At 39.4% G+C, this 18,431-nt stretch overlaps 1 protein-coding gene across 1 annotated transcript in view; it reads left to right on the top strand.

Moving 5' to 3' along the window:
* The window catches only part of LOC128821670 (A-kinase anchor protein 2-like), a 95,487-nt gene that overhangs the window by 33,704 nt on the left and 43,352 nt on the right, over positions 1 to 18,431 (top strand). The gene's annotated exons all lie outside the window — the stretch shown is intronic.

Below are 18,431 nucleotides of genomic sequence, written 5' to 3'. Positions count from 1 at the left end.
TTGCCATTTCGGCATAGCTGTTGCTGCTGCTACCAGTCTCGGAGAAAAAATTTGTATTTGAAATGCCCATCCCCTTGCAGCTATTGTCATCTTTTAATTGGTATAATCCTGTTGAATGAGGGAAGTACAATTGTGAGCATCTCCTGCCCTGCCACTAACTGCCAGCACCACCTGTGCCATGAACCTGTTTTTGCCCATACACTTTCTGTATAAATACCTTCCTTATGTGCCCAGGTGTTTCCCTGAGGGCTGACTTTCCTATGGGGCAATACAAAGAGGATTTCTTCCCTCTTAGACTATGATTACTTGCCAGTCAGGGCAAAAGGGATAGGGGCATAACTTGACGCTGCAGTGGTTGCATGGACAGCCAAGAGATGAAAGCCTGATGTACAATTTGAGATCAAAGGAACTTTACTTGTTTAGTCTAGACAGTTGCAGACTGGTATATATCAAAAGTTTATATGTGCATCAGGGAGGGAAACAACAAGAAGGGCAGTAGGTTACTAAATCAAATGGTCAGTACTGGAAAAAAAAAAAAAAAAAAACACAAAACCAAAAAAAACAAAAGATATTAGATGTCCACTAGAAACTAGAACCCAGCCCTTGAGGATCAGACTACAACTGCCATGGCAACAGTAGGGACAAATTTTCTCTGCTTTTTTTTAAAGACTGAATTTGAATAATTTCATGAAGATAATAAACTGTCATGCTTTCCTGCCATAATAGGGGATGGGACCAGATGACATAGGAAATCTTGTTTCCTTCTTCTGTCAGTCCATTTCATAACATGCATTTGTTAAAGTTCTTGAAGCAGTTTTGCAGTGGGGCCATAAGATACTGCAAATGGAAAGCACATTTGTGGATTTGAACTGTACACAAACACTTCTTCAAACTGTGAGCTGAACAAATTTCACAGGATTAAGAGGGGGGAAGCTGAGCTTGTGGCTTGCTAGCTGACCACCCAAGGTAAGTATGATGATTAGGCTATGCAGTGTCAATTTATGCTGGGTAATGTGTGTGTTTGTTCAGTTGGAATCTGAATTTAGATACAAATCACTCTTCCCTTTCTTTTTACTGAGATTACTCTTCAGTCATATCATCATACAGACAACCAAACCCAGCATGGCCAGGGCAGAGGTGAGCGGGATGACAGCAGCTCCTTTGGCCTGGCTTGTCACTGCTGTGTGACTGTGGCTGCCTACTGTCCTTGTGTCAGTATCAAAACCATAGTGCCAGCACCTTTCAAGTGCTGTTAGGCTAATGAAAAGCCTGGTTTTCCATGGTGACTTACACATGATCCCAGCTGTTGTCATATAACTGCTTGTTATATTTTCTGCTAAACCACAAGAGGTTGCAGTTCTATGATTAGTGCATAATTCATTTTGTAGAAAGCCCAGGGATACACTTGGCATATTACCTGGACAGGGACACCTTAGAAAAGCTGAAAAGAACTGTTATGCAGTCACTCAGTATTTTCCAGGACAGATAATGTACATAAATCTCAGTCTTATATTCTGTTCCTGTTGTTCCTTTTACATAAGTTGTCTCAGGATGATCTCTCTTCCCTCCACAGCAGTTTCAGTGAAGGTTTTAAGAGAGTTTCCTCTTCTACTATAGTTTCAGAATTTTTGTTATCTTTCCTATTTGTAAAAATGTTTGGCTTTTGGTCTTTCAGAGGTTAAAAGGTGGTCAAGCATCAGTTGTATCTGTTTTGAAAAGATTATGAGTGAGAATTAGGAATTTCCTGCTTAGGGAAGAACCATGTGAATACCAGTGAATGAGTGCAGTCTAAAGCTCCTTGCACTCTACAGCCAGATACCCACACAGATTATGTTGTGAGCCACGCCTTAGCAGCTAAACTAGAGAACCTAAAGCTGAAGTGGGGATTGCAGGTCTTCTTCCTGTGTTTTTGGTGGCAGGATTTGTTTGACAACATGCTAGGAAGCTGTTACATATCTTCACCAAGCCAAGTAGTTTCTGTACGATGTGAAAACCTCATTGATCATGCCTCAACATCACTAGTTGTTTGCAGTGCACAAATGGATGTGTTCAAGGGAAGTTTTGCAATCAGCAACTGCTAAGATCTTACCCTTCATGATCTCATGCATTTCTTCTGAAAAATGCAGTCAAGAGTCACATTCATGCATAGCTGCTGAGCATTTGGACAAAATACCCTTTTCTTACACCCTTTCTTACTGCTTTTCCTTAAAGACAGAAGGTAGAAAACTGTGCTCCTCAAGTTCCTTCTGTTTATCTCAATTAATCTTTCTAGACTGTGTTAATCCAGCCCATAGTCAACTACATGTTTTCACTTTAAAATACTCTTTAAAAATATTTTTCTTGTGATGAAACAGGTTTTTCCAAGTACTGAGAAAATTATTTAGTACTGGACAACTCCTTGTGTATGATCTTACTGAAATACTCCTTATGTTATTACTCCTTGGAGCACCTAGTACTAGCTGCTGGTTGAATCACTACACATTCTTGTTTTCCCAGAGATGGCACTTTTATGTAAGGAAGATAGACATTGAATAACAGTAGCAGTGTTGTATCCACAGAAGTTCACCAGAAAACAATGGAGATGGATTATGTAGGAAGAAACAATTAATTCTATTAGATTTGTTTGACTGAAAAAAAAGGAAAAAAACCCAGTGTTGTGGTCTCAGCATCCAATCACTAGCACACCTGCATAACAATTTGACTTTCTCCCACAAAGCAGCAGGGTGTTTTCTAGCTTTTCATTCTCCAGGCTTCATATACAGGGTCTGGACAAAACTTTGCTGCTTCTTTCCAAGTTTCTCCATTTGTTTATGAAAATTTGCTTAGCCTTTGAGATATATGATTGGAAAAGACAGGCTTCTCATGTTGCTGATACTGCATGTTTTTGGTATACTATCTGACATCATGCATATATAGTCTGATGATAAAGATAGCTTTGAATCTGCTCTTTTGTGTCGTGTATAAAATGGGGATTATGAGATGTTGTGCAGTAGAAGAGGTAAGATGAACAAAATGATACATTTAATTCAGGAGATTTAGAGACTGGCTGCTTTAAAATTTCTATCTTACTCCTTTCTAACCTGGAGGCAGGAATGAAAAATGAGGGGTTTATACCTGTAGGAGAATTCTTGCTCTAGGAACGGAAGAGCAGCAGTATAGTAGTACTGCATACTAGAAATACCTGTCACTCTTTCCTGAGGAGCTCACCAGGCTGAATTCTTGGGCTTTCTTGTTCAATTCTGCAGTTTGTGTTTTTTCAATAAAGTGCTCATGACATTGAGTAATTACAGATGGATACTCGGCAGGATTAGACTGCTGAGTACTTTTGCTCAAATTTCAGATCATCAAACCATGTATTTTTCAATTGTCAAATCTTGTGATTATTTAAAGTCTTTAAATGCTCATGGCCAACACTGAGAGAACCTCTGGCTCCTATGTGGCAGTGTCCTTTGCCAGCCAGGCTATGTTCTGTAGGACAGGTACAAATTGTTCCCTTTTTTAAGGGAATAACAGAGCACAGTGGTGCCTTATTTCTCACACCATGTATATAACATGAACAAAAACAAAGGCATTTCAGGAAATTTCAAGTTCCCCTGTGTCAAGTATCAGGCATGGTGAGCAGAGGAAGGGAAGCGGAGGTCTTCTTCACACTTCTGGTACTCTATCTGCAATATGCTCTACTGCATGAGCCTTTGCATTTCAGTGGTGCACTGAGGGACCAGGAAAATGTAATGAACCATTTTAATGGACAGTAAAATGGAAAAAGAAAATTGAAAATCTCGGGTACCTTTTCTTCTTGGGTTCTTTGGATACCAAAAGGAAAAGATACCATATGGATACTTACCTCATTCACTGATGTTATGTGAGATATTAGTCCTGAAGTCTTCAAAGAAGGAGATAAATTAGCAGGTGTCCTCATAAGCACACTCTTTGCATACAGCTCATAATATGCTATAGACACCTTTCTGATAAAAGACACTGAGATTAAATTATTTTTTCCAGGATGTCAGAGCCTGGGATTGAATTTGATCTCATAAATTCCAATCTAATATTTTAGAGACATGCATTTTTCACAGCAGGATGTTTTACCTCTTTGATGCAGTGTCGTGTCTTCCTTACTCATGGACAACTGGAGGACGAAAAACTTTTCTGGCTTCATCAGCTTGAATAAATTCTTAACCTTATCCTAAGGCTTTGTATTTATTGGGAAATACAAGAAGGAGGAGTAGAAGGGCAGCACTAGCAAATGCTGTGCTGTCAGAGTCTCACAGGAAGTCGAATGACCCTTGCTTGAGAAACAAAAACCACAGAATGTGGGCGTGATACTTATTGGTACGGGCTTTGCATTCTCCTCCAAGGACTGAGGAGAATTTTGCATTGCTGCTGTAAATCCTGCCTACCTTTTCCAGGAAGATTTCAACACTAACTCTTCTGACAGCAAGCCGCTGGAGAGAAACACTGTGTTAGCATTTTGACTTCAGAGCCCTGGAAAGCTCTCCTCTGGTGTTAACGATTTTTGGTGAAAGGGAAGAATGATGGTCTTTCAGACACAGTGGGCATTCATTAGCATGTACTCTCTGTAAATAGACCTGGCTTGGATGGCACAGTCATATCTCTGTAGCTTCCCTTTTAGTGTGTCTGTTTGTTCATGTTTCTCCCTGAAGACAAGTCAACGATTGCATTGACTTTCTGATCTTCCTATGTGAATGTTTATATTAGCATCAGCGGCTCTGTGATCTCATTTAAAATTGGCTGTGGGCTTAAGCTGTTTTAGTTGTCTTGGTTTCTTTTGAAATTAAAAAGAAAGGGGGGAAAGCTTAGAACAAAGGGGGCAAAAGATTGCTTACTTTAGTAGAAAATAAGCAAATTATATTTGCAGGGATGTAAGGTCATAAAAGTTCCAATTATGCATTTTTAATTGTTCACTTGCGTGAATTCTTCTTAATGCAAAAGATGTAAAAGCAGCTTCAATGTGTTGAACTGTTTTAAATATGGCTGATATATCACAATATTTTCAGCTAGCTACTTCCTGAGCTGTTCAGGAACATTCAGTTCTTCACTACAAAAATCAAAGATCAGAGGTCTTCTTTTTAGGAAGCTTTTTTTAATACTCTATTATAAAGACAAAACATTTTGTCATTAGTATCTTCCTGAGGATCTCCTTGGTTTCAAGTATTTTTGCATACTTAGTTCACTGTCAAGTCTGCAGGACTGTATCTTGGTACTTAGGTTGATCCATTCTGTATCTAAATTTTCATCTAACTTCAGAGTTTAAATACTGTGGTATTTAGAGTTAAATACTGTGGAACTTAAATACTGTGGTATAAACTTCATTGTATAGGTAATGATCAAGGCACACAGACTTTGACAAGAGAAAAAAAAATTATTAAGAAGGTACAAGATGAAGATGCATGCAGACAGGCTCCTTTCTTTGCCACATCATTTGTTTGCAAATCTGGCCATAGGAAGGTTCAAAAGATGTGTAGAATGACCATTTCTCACCAAAATCCACAGCCCTGCCCTTGGCCATACTGAAGTAACTTAATGTTATTTTAGCAGAAAGGCAGCACTTCCTCTAACTTGTGTTTTAATCTAAATTCTCCTTTAATCCGTGTTAGTCCAGACCTCAGGTGTGTTTGTTGTTTGTTGTTTGCCAAGTACATGGTGAAATCAGTGCTTTAGTCATGTCTAGGTGTTTTGCTTGGCTGTCTGTCCCTTCACTGTCAAGAAAGGCAAAATATTTATGAGGACGTACATTTTCTCAGAGAATTTTCTTAAAATTCTTCAAAACAGTTGAGTGTGTGAGAATGCTTCTGCTGGTTTTTGTGCTCCAATAGGACTCTCCGAACTCTGTTATGACTGCTTTCTGTACATGAGCTGAGGGCAGAGTAGTGCTCTGCACAGCCTCAGTTCTCTGGTAGGAGTAGCTATAGAGACAATTCTTGTACAGTTCTTCCTGCATCCCTGTAATTTATTTGGGTGGCATTGCTGCAGTACAAGTACTGGAGATAAAATATTGAGGTTCAGTGAGTCAGATTTGAGTAAATAAAAATCGAAAATTACTTCTTCCTCTGTCAAAGCTAAAGAAAGAAACCAGGATAACCTAGTTGCTTGATCTGTTTGTGTGGACTTATATCTGTGGTGGTTTATGCTTACAAACAACTGCCTTAAAAGAAAAGCAGACACGGTACAGGTGTATAGACAGCATCCCAGTGTTTTCTGGGCAGGAGTAGCATTCTCAAGTGCCTTTTTGATTCATCACCGAAATAACATAAAAGTAGAAAATAACTGAACTTTGCTCTTCTACCAGTTTGATGTCTTTGAGAATAGGCCTTATTCTCTAACTGAAGAAATATTATAATCCATTAAGAAAAATTTAACCACAAGCAAGGCTGCAGTATATCTTATTCCTAGTGTTGCAAAGGCTTCACATTGGGGTATTTTGGAGGAAACCTTTTGGTCTCATTTAGGGTGGTATTTTTTTTTTTAATGTGGTTATTGAAACATGGGAGTGATCATAGAAGCTTCTGTGTGAATTTATTATTTATTATTGTGCTGATTGCAAAATAGAGGTCAGGATGCCAGAGGCAGGGACAGGAGGGAATTCCTCCTGACAGGAGGAAGAGGAAATTCCTTTCAGTCAAGCTAAAAGGTAATAGCAAAAATAAAGAAAGCAAAGCTACAGATTATCTCTGATAGCTGCTTCTGGACTTATGAAGTAGAGTCACATGTCTGCAATGGAAATACAAACTCAAGATTTGCAGAAGGAGCAACCCTACCATGACATGCTGTCCACCATCCTCTCCTTCAAGAGGAGGAGTGGGAGGTTCAAAAGTTATCATCCTATTTATGCTAATTGAGTTTGAGCTAAGCTCTTCCCAAGGAAAAGAAGCCTCTTATTGAATTAGTTATTCAGTTCCTCGGGGTGCAAGTGGAATGGCTGTAACACTGTCTTAGAGTCTGCTGGAGTGGCCCTTGAAGAGTACATCTGAAAGATTTCTCGTCATTTAAGCATCCCTTAGATGCAGAGCAACAGGAAGACCTGAGAGACTTGTGTGCCTTTTGCTATTTGTCTGTCTTCAAAAGGGGCCAAACATGTTCAGGTACACAGCACCCTGGCAGGTCCTCTGCTTGTCCATGGAGCAGGGTTTGAGGGTAAGAATGATTTATTTTGATAATGTTAAACAACCATAATTTGTAATTGTATAAATGTGCTGTGAAGGGGAGGCAGTGTTAGAGCTACACAGGAAATTAAGGATCTGTAGGGATATGTCTTGTTCATTCCTTCACTGCTTCCAAATTGCTGTAACTTGAGGGAGCAAGTCAGAAGTTTTGTGAAAACATGCTGTGTATGTTTATGTGTCTCTGCATTTGTATTCATACATCAAACATACATCACTGTTTACCTCTATGTAATAAAATATTGTTAATAACCTTAATTTCCATAGGCCTTTCTATCCTTAAGCTTTTGAAAGATTTATGGAGATGGATTAATTAATTAAACCTTATAAGAGTCTTAGGAGACAAAGCTAAGGTAGGATTGCAGTCTGGATAAATTAAGTATTTTATTCAAGGTCATGCAGCAAGTCAGGAGCAGATAGGAGAATGAAATCCAGAACTTCTGATTCTAAGTCATTCTAGTTGGTTAATAATTGTTAGTTGTCTTCTAAATTGATTTTTTAAAAAAACCTTTAGTGTTGAGGATTCATGAAAGTACCATTAAGTGTAGCAGTAGATCAACTGTGGTCAAGATTGACATCTGAAAAGTGTAACCTTAAATTAATTTGGCTGTCATTATTTGTACACCTATTCTTGCAGTACATGGCAGTATTCTTTTCCATGAAACCAGTCTACTAGTCTCTGATGGCATTTAATATGAAAGAGCTAGTTTGCAATTCAAAAATATTGCATTTCCTGGCTCTTCTGATTTTATCACAACTCTTGAAATACTTGGTATGGGTTTTCTTTCCAAAAGTTCCAAAGGCAGAAAGACCTTTAAACTTTGAAAAAAGGTTTATAGGTTCAGAAGGTGCAACAAAATACTGGAAATTAGGGTTTCTAAGTAATGTCTCCTGATCTGTGTTTTTCTGTCTCCTGGCTTGAAAGAGGCAAATCAAAATTAAAATGTTATTTACACCATTTTATTCTTACATATAGCGAGTCTTGTATCTCACTAGCTTTTGCAATTTTTGAAGATTGATTTTTTGTTTTGTATCAGTTTCTCTAGAAAGTGTATGCTTAAAAACAGAATGAGCAAAACCTACGTACACCTATATGAGGACAGTTTGCATGTGTTGCTAAGTTCATTTTGACTATTCTCTTTCTAATCCTTTTATCTTAAAGGATCCAACTATACAGATTGTATAGATCACTTGTCAGTCATTATGTAATCTTCTTTGGGATGGAGGTGGGATTTTGTGCTGTAAAAAGGATAGCCCAGGGCTTCCAAAGGGTTGGTATTCCTGCAGATTTTCCCCCTGCAGCAGGTTCTTAGCTGGCTCTGGGGTCTCTTTCAGCAGAGACTTTAGTTTCACAGCTATTCCTTACTATATCATAAAAGCTTACTTGTTGATAATTATGAATCTGCAATGTATGGCTCACACAATTAGCAGTCATCTAACCAAGATTTCTTCAGAAGTTTCTCCCTTCCTTTTTTTCCCCCTGTTGTCTTAAGCATCACTGAAAAAAAAAAATACTCAGAAAGTCCAATAAATGCTTTTTTTGTCCTGTTTCTATTTTAACATAGCTCCACAGTTATAAGTTACAGCATATCTGAGACACCCAATATATTACCAAAGCTACAGATGAAAAGAAAATTTGGCCATGCGTCCAGTGGGTCCCCGAAGGCATGGCATTCTTCATTGAATTTTATGCTGTTCGGAGCTGTTCAAGTACTAGAGCAATGATAATAAATTTTGGATGTTTGTATCCAAATGCAGATAGGTGTCAGAAAGCAGAATGCCAGCTGCCAGCATTGGCTGCAGTTCAATCTCTGGGCTTCAGCTCAGAGTATTGCCGAAGCTAAAAATTAAATACACTGCCTGGGGAGCACTCATATCAAATGAAACCAAGTGTGTACTTGCTGTCAAAAAAAGGTTACAAGGTTAAATGCATTTACTGTCCTTGCAGTGCAATGCTGTGGTTGTGGATACCAGCTCAGACAGGAATATGTGTATTTCTGTTCTAATTTAAATTCCTCAGGAGGACAGCCACTTCATTGAAATGATGAAGTGATACTGTCAGTGATACTCTGAGCTTTCTTTCCACAATTGTTGACTCAAAATCAGCAAGAGATAGCTTCTCCCAAAAAAGTGATACTACATCCCTATATGGATGAAGTAATGCCTGCTATGACTGTGCCAGGCTATGAAGTCATAGCCTGCTGTCTGCATACCAGCCATTCATTATACATGTGCATGGACTACTATCCAGGATCAAGCTGGGAAGTGTTAGGTAGAGCTGTGCTCAGAAAGTCTGAATTCCACAGGATTTTCTCTGAGTAATGCTGGAATGGTTTAAAACTTCAAGTGTGGCAGCAGTGTGGAAGATGTCCATAGCCCCGCATGCACAAATCTGCCCTCTATGATTTTGAAATAAACAGTACAGTTTAATATAAATATTTGGATTTGTTACTTATTTGCATTTCTCTATTGCAGTGAGTTAATCTAGTCAAGCCAGTGATAAGTTTCACATTACCTTTTGCCTATGCAGGTATTGTTGTACATTAATATTTATTAAATCATATTAATTAGACAGCTGATGAAAGCATACTGTTGACCTTGCTGTAGGAAGGCTGCAGTATTTCTTCTCTCTTGGGCCCAGCCAAAGTCACCATTAGCATGTCATACTTGGAAGACTGTCCAGCTCACCTTTGCATGTGATCAGCATTCAGGCTTAACAGCCTGCTTCTGCTGAAGTCCACAGCAAAACTTCCTTGATTTAGATTAGTGCAGGGTTGGGTGTAGCAAGATAATGTGACAGTAGTTTGAAGGTACTATTTATAGTGATCCCAAAAATGGAGAAGTTTTGCCAAAACATTATTACTGGGGGCTTTGGGGTTAGCATAGGTATGATTAGTGAAGAGGCAGGGCCACCCCTAGTCTCCTGGTACATAGCAAAACTGTTTTGAGGCTCATTAGGAGCACATCCAGGCAGTGCAGCAGTACTGGTAATTTGTTTTAATGAATGCTGCTAATTTAAAAAGCAGTAATTTGTGCAAAGCCCTTAGGAAGTAAGGAGGAACTGCAAGAACATAAATTCCCTAAAGCAGAGTCACAGTCTTTCCAGGTGTGTGACTAAAGGACATAATAAGCCTTACAAGAAACAAATAAAGGCTGTAAATCATCAGAGTTCTGCAGTTGCTCCATTGAGTTTGGTATTCTGATTTTTACTGATCTGTTGAGACTGTATGGTTGCACTGAATTGTTTTGAATTAGATCAGAAAAAAATCCAGAAAGATCTTAACAGTAAAGGTAGATGTGATCCTTTGATATTGTTGAGGTGCATTTGGCTGAGCTTTTCTTTTACACATACATCTGTTAGTCCTAGCATCCCTTGATTTTCATATTTATCATGTGATGTGATAAAGGTAAGATTTGGAAGAAATGCTCATTATTATTACACGCAAATACTTTTCTAGCTGGTGGTTCCCAGATTCAAACTACCACGTATTAACTATGGCACTGAAAGCCAATACATTTTCATACTTAACCAAAAGTGTTCTTAGTATGTCTCCAGTGATTCAGATGAGTCAACTCATGGCTGCTTCTCTTCAGACTAAAGAGCTGATACGATTTCCTGACATTTTTCAGGCAGGAGAAGGTTGCACATGGTATCTGACATAACTCCCCAGCCCTTGTAAGAGCCTGTGTTCCATGGCAGATAAATAGCACTGCATAGTGAAAAACAATAGTCTTGTCTTACAGCTGAAGTGGTGTTTTCAGACTGGTAATTTGTCTTGATAGCAGGTAAATACAAAAGCATCCTGCAAGGAGTTGACTTGCACTTAATATAATGCAGGAGCAGCGGATGACTCCAGTTGCATAGACTTGGATCGCATACTGCCTGCCCTCCTCTCATCATAAAAGGTCCTAGCAAAGAACCTCAGTGTCCTCTAAGGTAAACAGAAGAATGAGCCACAAATGCCCACCATGGCTGGATAGTACTTGGTTGCACAGAAGTGGTTCTATTCTCTCTATACTGCGACTTTTTTTGTTTTGAGTGCTGGAAAATGAGTCTTTTGCTGAAAATCAAAGTTCATGTGACTGAAGGATCATAGAAGAATTTTTAAAAGGTAGCTATCTAATGATCTAGAAGAATTTTAAAAGAATTTTCAAAAGTAAAGAAAAGATTTTAGCCTTTTCTGGTATCAGAGAAAAGCTTGGAAAAAAAGTCAGACTCGCTGCAAAGAACTTAAGAACATAAGGAAAATAAAAAGGGCTATATAGCCACATTTTTGTGCTGGCAATTCTTGGCTTCCTGGGACTTTAATAATGACATCTGAGCAAATGGGATTATTTTTATTGCTGTATGATTAGGGAGCTTTAGTTCCATCAAGTGCCAGCAATACCAGTTTGTGCACATTGTTATAGCAACCTGGGTCATTTCATCTCTCTTGTTGCTAGTCACACTGCTGCACACTATATTTAAACCACTTCTAGGCTGTTGTTTCTGTTCTTACGTGATGCCCTTCTGCCTTTCAAAAGTGTTCCCAGTTCTCTTCAACTTCTTTTTCCCTTCTTAGTTTCCACTCTTTTAATGCTGACCCAGTGGAACATGGGTGTGTTCTCACTGCCCTTTGTTTTTCATATGACCAACAGACTGGAGATTGCCAAAGAAAAGAATGAAATAAATTGGGGAAAGGAGTGATGATATGACCAGACTGCCTGACCTGTAAGCCGAAGTTGTCCAGCAGAAGTGTCTTAATCTGTTTTGAGCTGTGTCACCATGTTCAGTGTCCTCATTCAATGAGAAAGATTTTCAGGGCCCCTTCTCAAGTTACATTTAAGCTGCTGTGTACCTGTATTTCTGTTTTCTGGCAGTAAATTAAAAATTCTGATTATATGTTCATAAATTTATTCTGGGCCAGTTTGGTACAAATTCTAAATAATTAAAACTTTTCTTCAGTTCCCATTATAATACCTTTGCTGGGAAAGCATACATGGGTATAAATACAAAAAGATGGAGCTTTTGCTGAAGTAAATTTTTTAATCATAATTCCTGGAAAAAGAACTTGTCCAAGCCATGGCAATCATCAGGGAAAAAGGTTCTTGAACAAAGTCACAGTCTAGGTATCATATCACCAGACACTTCACTGGAGGAAGGAACAGTACTGTTGATATTCATGACTCACTATATTCATGGGTTATAAGGTTTAAAGCATCAGCTGTGATCCTATTATGACTGGCATTGTGACATAGACTAGTAGATTTCCCCAAATTGATTTTTGTTTGGATTACAGTTTATATTTTAGAAAAACAACCAGTTTTGATTCCACATGTCCTATAAGGGAGCATTAATCACAGCCCTTAATAAATTGTTCCATTCATTAATTATAATCATTGCTAATATATTCCTGTTAGAAAATAGGCATTATTTTACTCATGGTCTCCCTGAACACTCCCCAGTGCAATCAGAAATGTATTGTGCTCCTTCCTCCTCTGAAGGATAGGCTTTGTCTGAGGATTGCAGAGTGATTGGGAGGTTTTTTTATTTGTTTTTTTACCTTGCATAACCTGTGAGGTTGGAAGAAGTTCTGGCTTATGGCTCTAATTACAGTCTGTCTAACTATCTAAAAAACCTTGCCACTCTCTTCCTTCAAGTCTTACCCTTGTGATGCCAGCACATACAGTGATGTGGCTGAGAATAGTAATGTTGATGGTATGTGCATGATCTCCATTTTTCATTCATATTGCTTTCATCTTCTTGTCACCTGATATTGCAGCCTGCCTTCACATGCCCACCTCTTTGTTAAGCTCTCATTGGAGGCAGTGACCAGGTTATTACTGCTGTTTTAAAACTAGGGTATAACCTAGTACATTGAGGTCCCCATCTGAGCTGTGCTGAGAGCTTCTGAACATTAATCAGCTTTCCTGATGAAATGGTCAAGGTGAAGTGCCTTGGTTAAGAGTTCTTTTCACAGTTTCAGCATAGTTAAGGGCTGTACTTATATTATGATTTCCACTGTAAAACTGGCATGTGCATTGACATCAGACACATGCAGACTCATACTTAGGGTTGGATAAGGACCACTTATCCACCCACAGCAATTCCAACATGCAGCCAGGATCCATGTGGACTCCAGCCTGTGTTACTAGGCCAGAAGGGTGCTTCTTCCACACTCAGTAATGAAGTGTCTGTGTGCAAACCAGGGTGGTGATGGGGGATGCAGCACAGAGGTGTGAGTCTGGGTGAGCTCTGCTTTGAAGACATGCCCTTAATTATGCTGCAGGTTTGGGCAGTGCTTCTGTAATAGTTGGTTGTCAAATCATCTCAGAAAGCTATGATCTTTCGTTAACTCTTTTGAGATGCTGATTGGTAAGAAGAGATGTCGGTGCTAAGGCACTGATAAGCACATTAGCCATGTTGTTACTTAGTTGCTGAGATGTTCAGGATTCCTTAATTGAAGCCATTTATTTCCTTTGGGTAATTTCTATTTAGCTGACTTACCAGTGCTCTGTCCACATGTATTTCCTGAAATTATCAGCTGACATAATACAAAATATTGCTTTATGCATGTTTGTACAGAGTACAAAGTCAGAAAGTGTAGCAAGGCATGATGGCTTCCACTGAGCAGAATAGCAGCATGCTATGAAGGGCTTTTCTGGGTAGAAAAACAAGAGTTTTTCCATGCCCTCATAGAACAACACAGAGGTCCCGCTCAGGTCCTGCCTGGGTCAAGCTGAATTATCCTTTTGCAAGCTGGGTATTTTCCCTTGTAGTCAATAATGATGGTTCCCTTGTGTGAATAATGATGGTCCTTGGTTATGAGAAATGTCAGCCCTTGGACAGTGTTTTAGATTCAGCGATCAGCAAACTCTTGAAGTAGTTTTGGTAACTTTCTTATATAGGTTGTGATGAAAATGAAGTAGTACTTTACTCCTTTCTTTTCAGAATCTGAGATTCATAAGCACTGGATGTTAAGTTAGTGATTGGATTGGCCTTCTAGTGTATATTTTATTTTTCTTCTTGATAGGGCACTGACAACCCCAAATTTGCCATTTGTTGAATACTTGGAATTTAGCATTCAGACCTGAATGTATACACATCAGTAACATCTAGATCTGTCTGTCCCAGAAACAGGTGTCAGGAGCCAGTTCTGGAACTTTCACTTTAAGCATCAGGATTCCAGCATTTTTCTTTAAAAGCCCTGGTCTGTAGTGTTTGTGGTTCCTAAAAACAAATGAACTCTGCTTTCATTACATCTGAAGCTGGTCCAGATCTCTGTTGTTGTCCACGTGCAAACTGCTGCTCACCATTCCAGACGAGAGGTCGATTCCCACATTCATCCCACTTGAAAATAGCAGAACAACTTGTTTTTTCTTCAAGTGGCTTTTTTTTCAGCAACAGACTTTTTAATGGTACACTTGTATCATTGTATTCACAGATTTTTCAAAGTTCATTGTGACTCTGAAGTGGTGCCGTGATTATGAGTTTAATTTTATTTACCTTTTAATACTGCTAAGAGGATTTTTTTTTTACCTGTGATGTAAGAAATGTTAAAAGCTATCTAATGAAAATACATTTGTTATTTATAGGTAAATCCAATTATTTAGTTAATGGATCTTAAAAATAGCTATAAGAACTGGTCATTCATATATTTGTGCACAACTGATTGCTATTTCCCTCCTGAAAAACATCCATTGTGATTGATTTGTGAGTATTCAGCTTCGTGAATTGCCAGACCTGTTAGCATAGCTTTATCTTGCATGTCACAGAGAACAGACAAATCAGTGCTTATTGAGCCACCCTGTAATTGCATTAGTCTGTAAACTTCTGGTGGCCTGGTTTCCTCTCTTATTAATGGAATGAGAAGGGTTGGAGACATGCTTGGATACTTGCACTTGTAGATTAGACATTTCCTTTTTTGGAGGTCGACTTTACTGGCTTGGCTTCTTTTCCTTAAAAATGAGACATGGTTTTGGTCTGGTATAATTTTTTGTTCTGCCAGAAAACTGCAATGCATTATGCAAAAATGTTCATTTGTTCTAAGCTAAGATTATTTATAGGTCGGAGTTCTCACATGGTGAGTACTGCCAGCTTTAGATCCTCATAAGGAATACAAATTCAGTTTTGAGACTAGCTGTTGTATTTCTTTTTCTAGTTGTACTAACTAATTTAGGTCCCTGTCTCAGTTTGAATGTGTCAGTTTTGATAAATAATATTCACCTCACAAAACTCTCCTGTCACTTCGTGAGTTACAAAGTACGTAAAAAGAAACATAAAATACATTTTTATCTTCCTCATAAAAGTTATTTTTGGACACCGAGTTCTTGTTAACCTGTCAGTCAGAAAGGGAAACCACCAAACAAACATGTCAGTCAGGGTTGGGAGGGGGTAGGGGGCAGGCAGGGGTTGCTGCAATGTTTTTGTTGTGTGAAAATCAGTTTGAGATTTTTCCTGGCACCCTGAGTTTCTAAGCTCTCCTGTATTAAAACTAGAGAAGCCAATTGGAGGCAATAAAATTAGACAGGTGCTTCAGCACTTTTTTAGGAGACTACAGCAAGGGAAAGGAGTTTTTAGTGGGAAGCCACAGGCACCCGTGGCTGCTTCAGCTGAGCTCTGCCACTCCCCCAGTTGCTTCCCCGGACCCTTTGGCTGCTCTCAAGAAAGTAAACATCCAAGGTTTGCCCCAAATCTGCTGTGTGACCTGAGAATCCTGTTCAGACCAGAGCTAGGCAAAGACCAAACCAATAGCTTGTACTCCAAACCTTAGACATTTAGTCTATAAGTAATTACAGTTCCAGTCCTTTTACACTATGTATTAAAAATGCAAGATAAATCTTGATGTTAACTGTTTCCAGCAAGCTAAATCCCTGATTTCCACCTAGTCTTTCAAAGAAGCGACAGTTAGAAATAAAAGCGAAGCTGATACATGGTCTAATGCTGTGATCCTGGAAAAGCAGATGGTGTCCTTGGGGTACTCCATGGTTAGTTACACTGTTGCCCTTTTCTAAGGGGTTCTGTTCAGCAATGGATGGAAGAAAGACCAATACAAAACCCAAAGAAAAGACTGACTGCTGTGTGAGTGTTTAGATTGGTGCATAAAGGAAAGCTGTCATAAGAAATTTCTCACAAGCCCCACACTGTTTTTTACTGACAAGCCATCCTTGCCCTCCCTATGGTTGTGTGAAGAAGGGTTGTCTGTGAGGGGGGACAAGTGGACAAATTTGTCAGAATTTCGTTCTAGAGTAACAATCTTATAACAGGAGGAGTCGCATGGTTTCCCCTGTTGGTGGCTACCTTTCAGACGGTAATGCTCTACAAGTAATTCACAGAGTAGTAATCCAGCTCTTCCTCCCAGAGTTTGAAGCTGCTCTGCCTTTCCTCCTGAACCATGTTAGGGTTTTATGTGACATTTTGGACCAGTTTATGCCATATATTGCAGCAGAGGACAACTGCACTGGAGGGAGAGGAGGTGTTGTCACAGAATTCAGCAGCAGGTCCCAGGTAAAATCTCAGTCTTTATAGCATCTTGGGTACAGTGTCACACTAAGGCATTAATGTCCTGGCATCTAATTCACAAGTCTTGCCATGAGTCAAATATTTGACATGCTGCTTAATGCTTGTTATTTTTTCAAGTATTTCCCCAGTTTTAGGTTGTCCCAGTTTGATGACTGCCTAATGGCTGAATGTCCATGGTTTTGTAAAATGGACTAGAAGGGTGATATGCTACAGAAAATATTTTTTTTTAAATATTGATTGAGAATACTCTGTGAAATTAAGGTAATTTCCTGGGACGTTGTGAAACACATAGGTGTGGTTAACACAGTGTGGTTAGAGGCATTTGTATGGTGGGACTAGAAATATGCAAGGTGTTGTTCTGCCCATCGTCCCTGTAAATGAATGTCAGAATGGCTTTATGGATTTCTTCTTGCCTGTACTTTCCAGATTGCATATTTTAATATATGAAATTGCAGTACCATCCCATGTTTCTCCAGCTGCCTCTGTGCAATTTTTCATGCAGGAGTATAGGTTGGGAAGACACTTCAAGTTGGGCAGCCTTTCCTTGGCTTAGAATTTGCCATGAGATAGCATATATTGTTATGTGCATAGATTTATGTGCATAAAGCTCAGTGTAAAGTCATCCTCTGGCCCCACAGAGTTACCACAGTGGAAACTGCTTCCTGTCTGTTTCCCTCTAGAAATGTGGAGATAGATAGATAGATAGATAGATAGATAGATAGATAGATAGATAGATAGATAGATAATGTGTATGCAGAAAAAGGAAGGGACAAGCTCGTTCTACCTGCAGGTTTGATTACTGCAATTCCCAAATGTATGCTGCAGCAGAGAGCTTCTCACTGCTCCTACAGACAGCTGTCGACAGGGGACACAGGCTAGAACATTTGCAATTACTTTCCAAAACACTGCATTCTTGTCATTGTTAGAGCCCTAATTTGCTGAGCAGTTGACTTGAGCCCAGGAAATCATTATGGGTTGATTTTATTGTTGCTATTATTGTAATAGGAGGAGGGAATTAAAAACAAATGCTTCAGTGCTGATGTTTGACTAGAGCAAGCGACAGATCTGTAAATGCCTGGAAAAAGCCAGGCAGGAGGACTGCTGGGCAGTTGATGAGCTGCGTTTCAGCATTATCTTCTAAGGAGATCCATACACAGAACCTCAGTGGAAGTGAGCTTGGGCAGAGGCAGGCTGAATGGGCTCAAATCACAGGATGTTGCTATTACAAGATTCTATGTGGAAGGAATGTTGCTTGATGTGCTTAGCATGACCTTTTTTATCAAGATGCAAGTAGGTGGTGGATAGAAGAAGCCAGAGGAAGAAGAGGAACAGCTGGCACTGAAGAGAAAGCTTGAAGAAACTCAATGATCAATAGAAGGAAGAGAAAACATTCTGGGGAAAAACTCGGAAAAATTTCAGACACACAAGTTAACATAGGTAATCAATTCCAAGTTCTCTTGTCTCCAAGAGGCAGCAGCTGAAGTTTGTCTCTCAGCAGTGATGAGAGGCCTCTGGCAGATGTGCCCCATGGAGCACCTGTGGTACTCAAGGCTGGCCAAGAGGAAGCTCCTCTTAAGTGGCAGAAATTATGGGAGTCCTCGTGTCACTGATTGTTGTCTCAGGGTCTGCCACACAGTTGGCAAGTGGTGAACCTCTTCGTTAATCTGACTTGAAGGTGTAGCTTACAGCAGTGCACTAGTGCTCATGCCCCACACAGATGGAGAACAGCACTTGGAGGGTGGGCTCCA

This window comes from Vidua macroura, chromosome Z, assembly GCF_024509145.1.
Source record: "Vidua macroura isolate BioBank_ID:100142 chromosome Z, ASM2450914v1, whole genome shotgun sequence".
NCBI lineage: Eukaryota > Metazoa > Chordata > Aves > Passeriformes > Viduidae > Vidua > Vidua macroura.
Note: the sequence above shows the minus strand (reverse complement) of the source record. Positions and strands in the feature narration are given on the sequence as shown.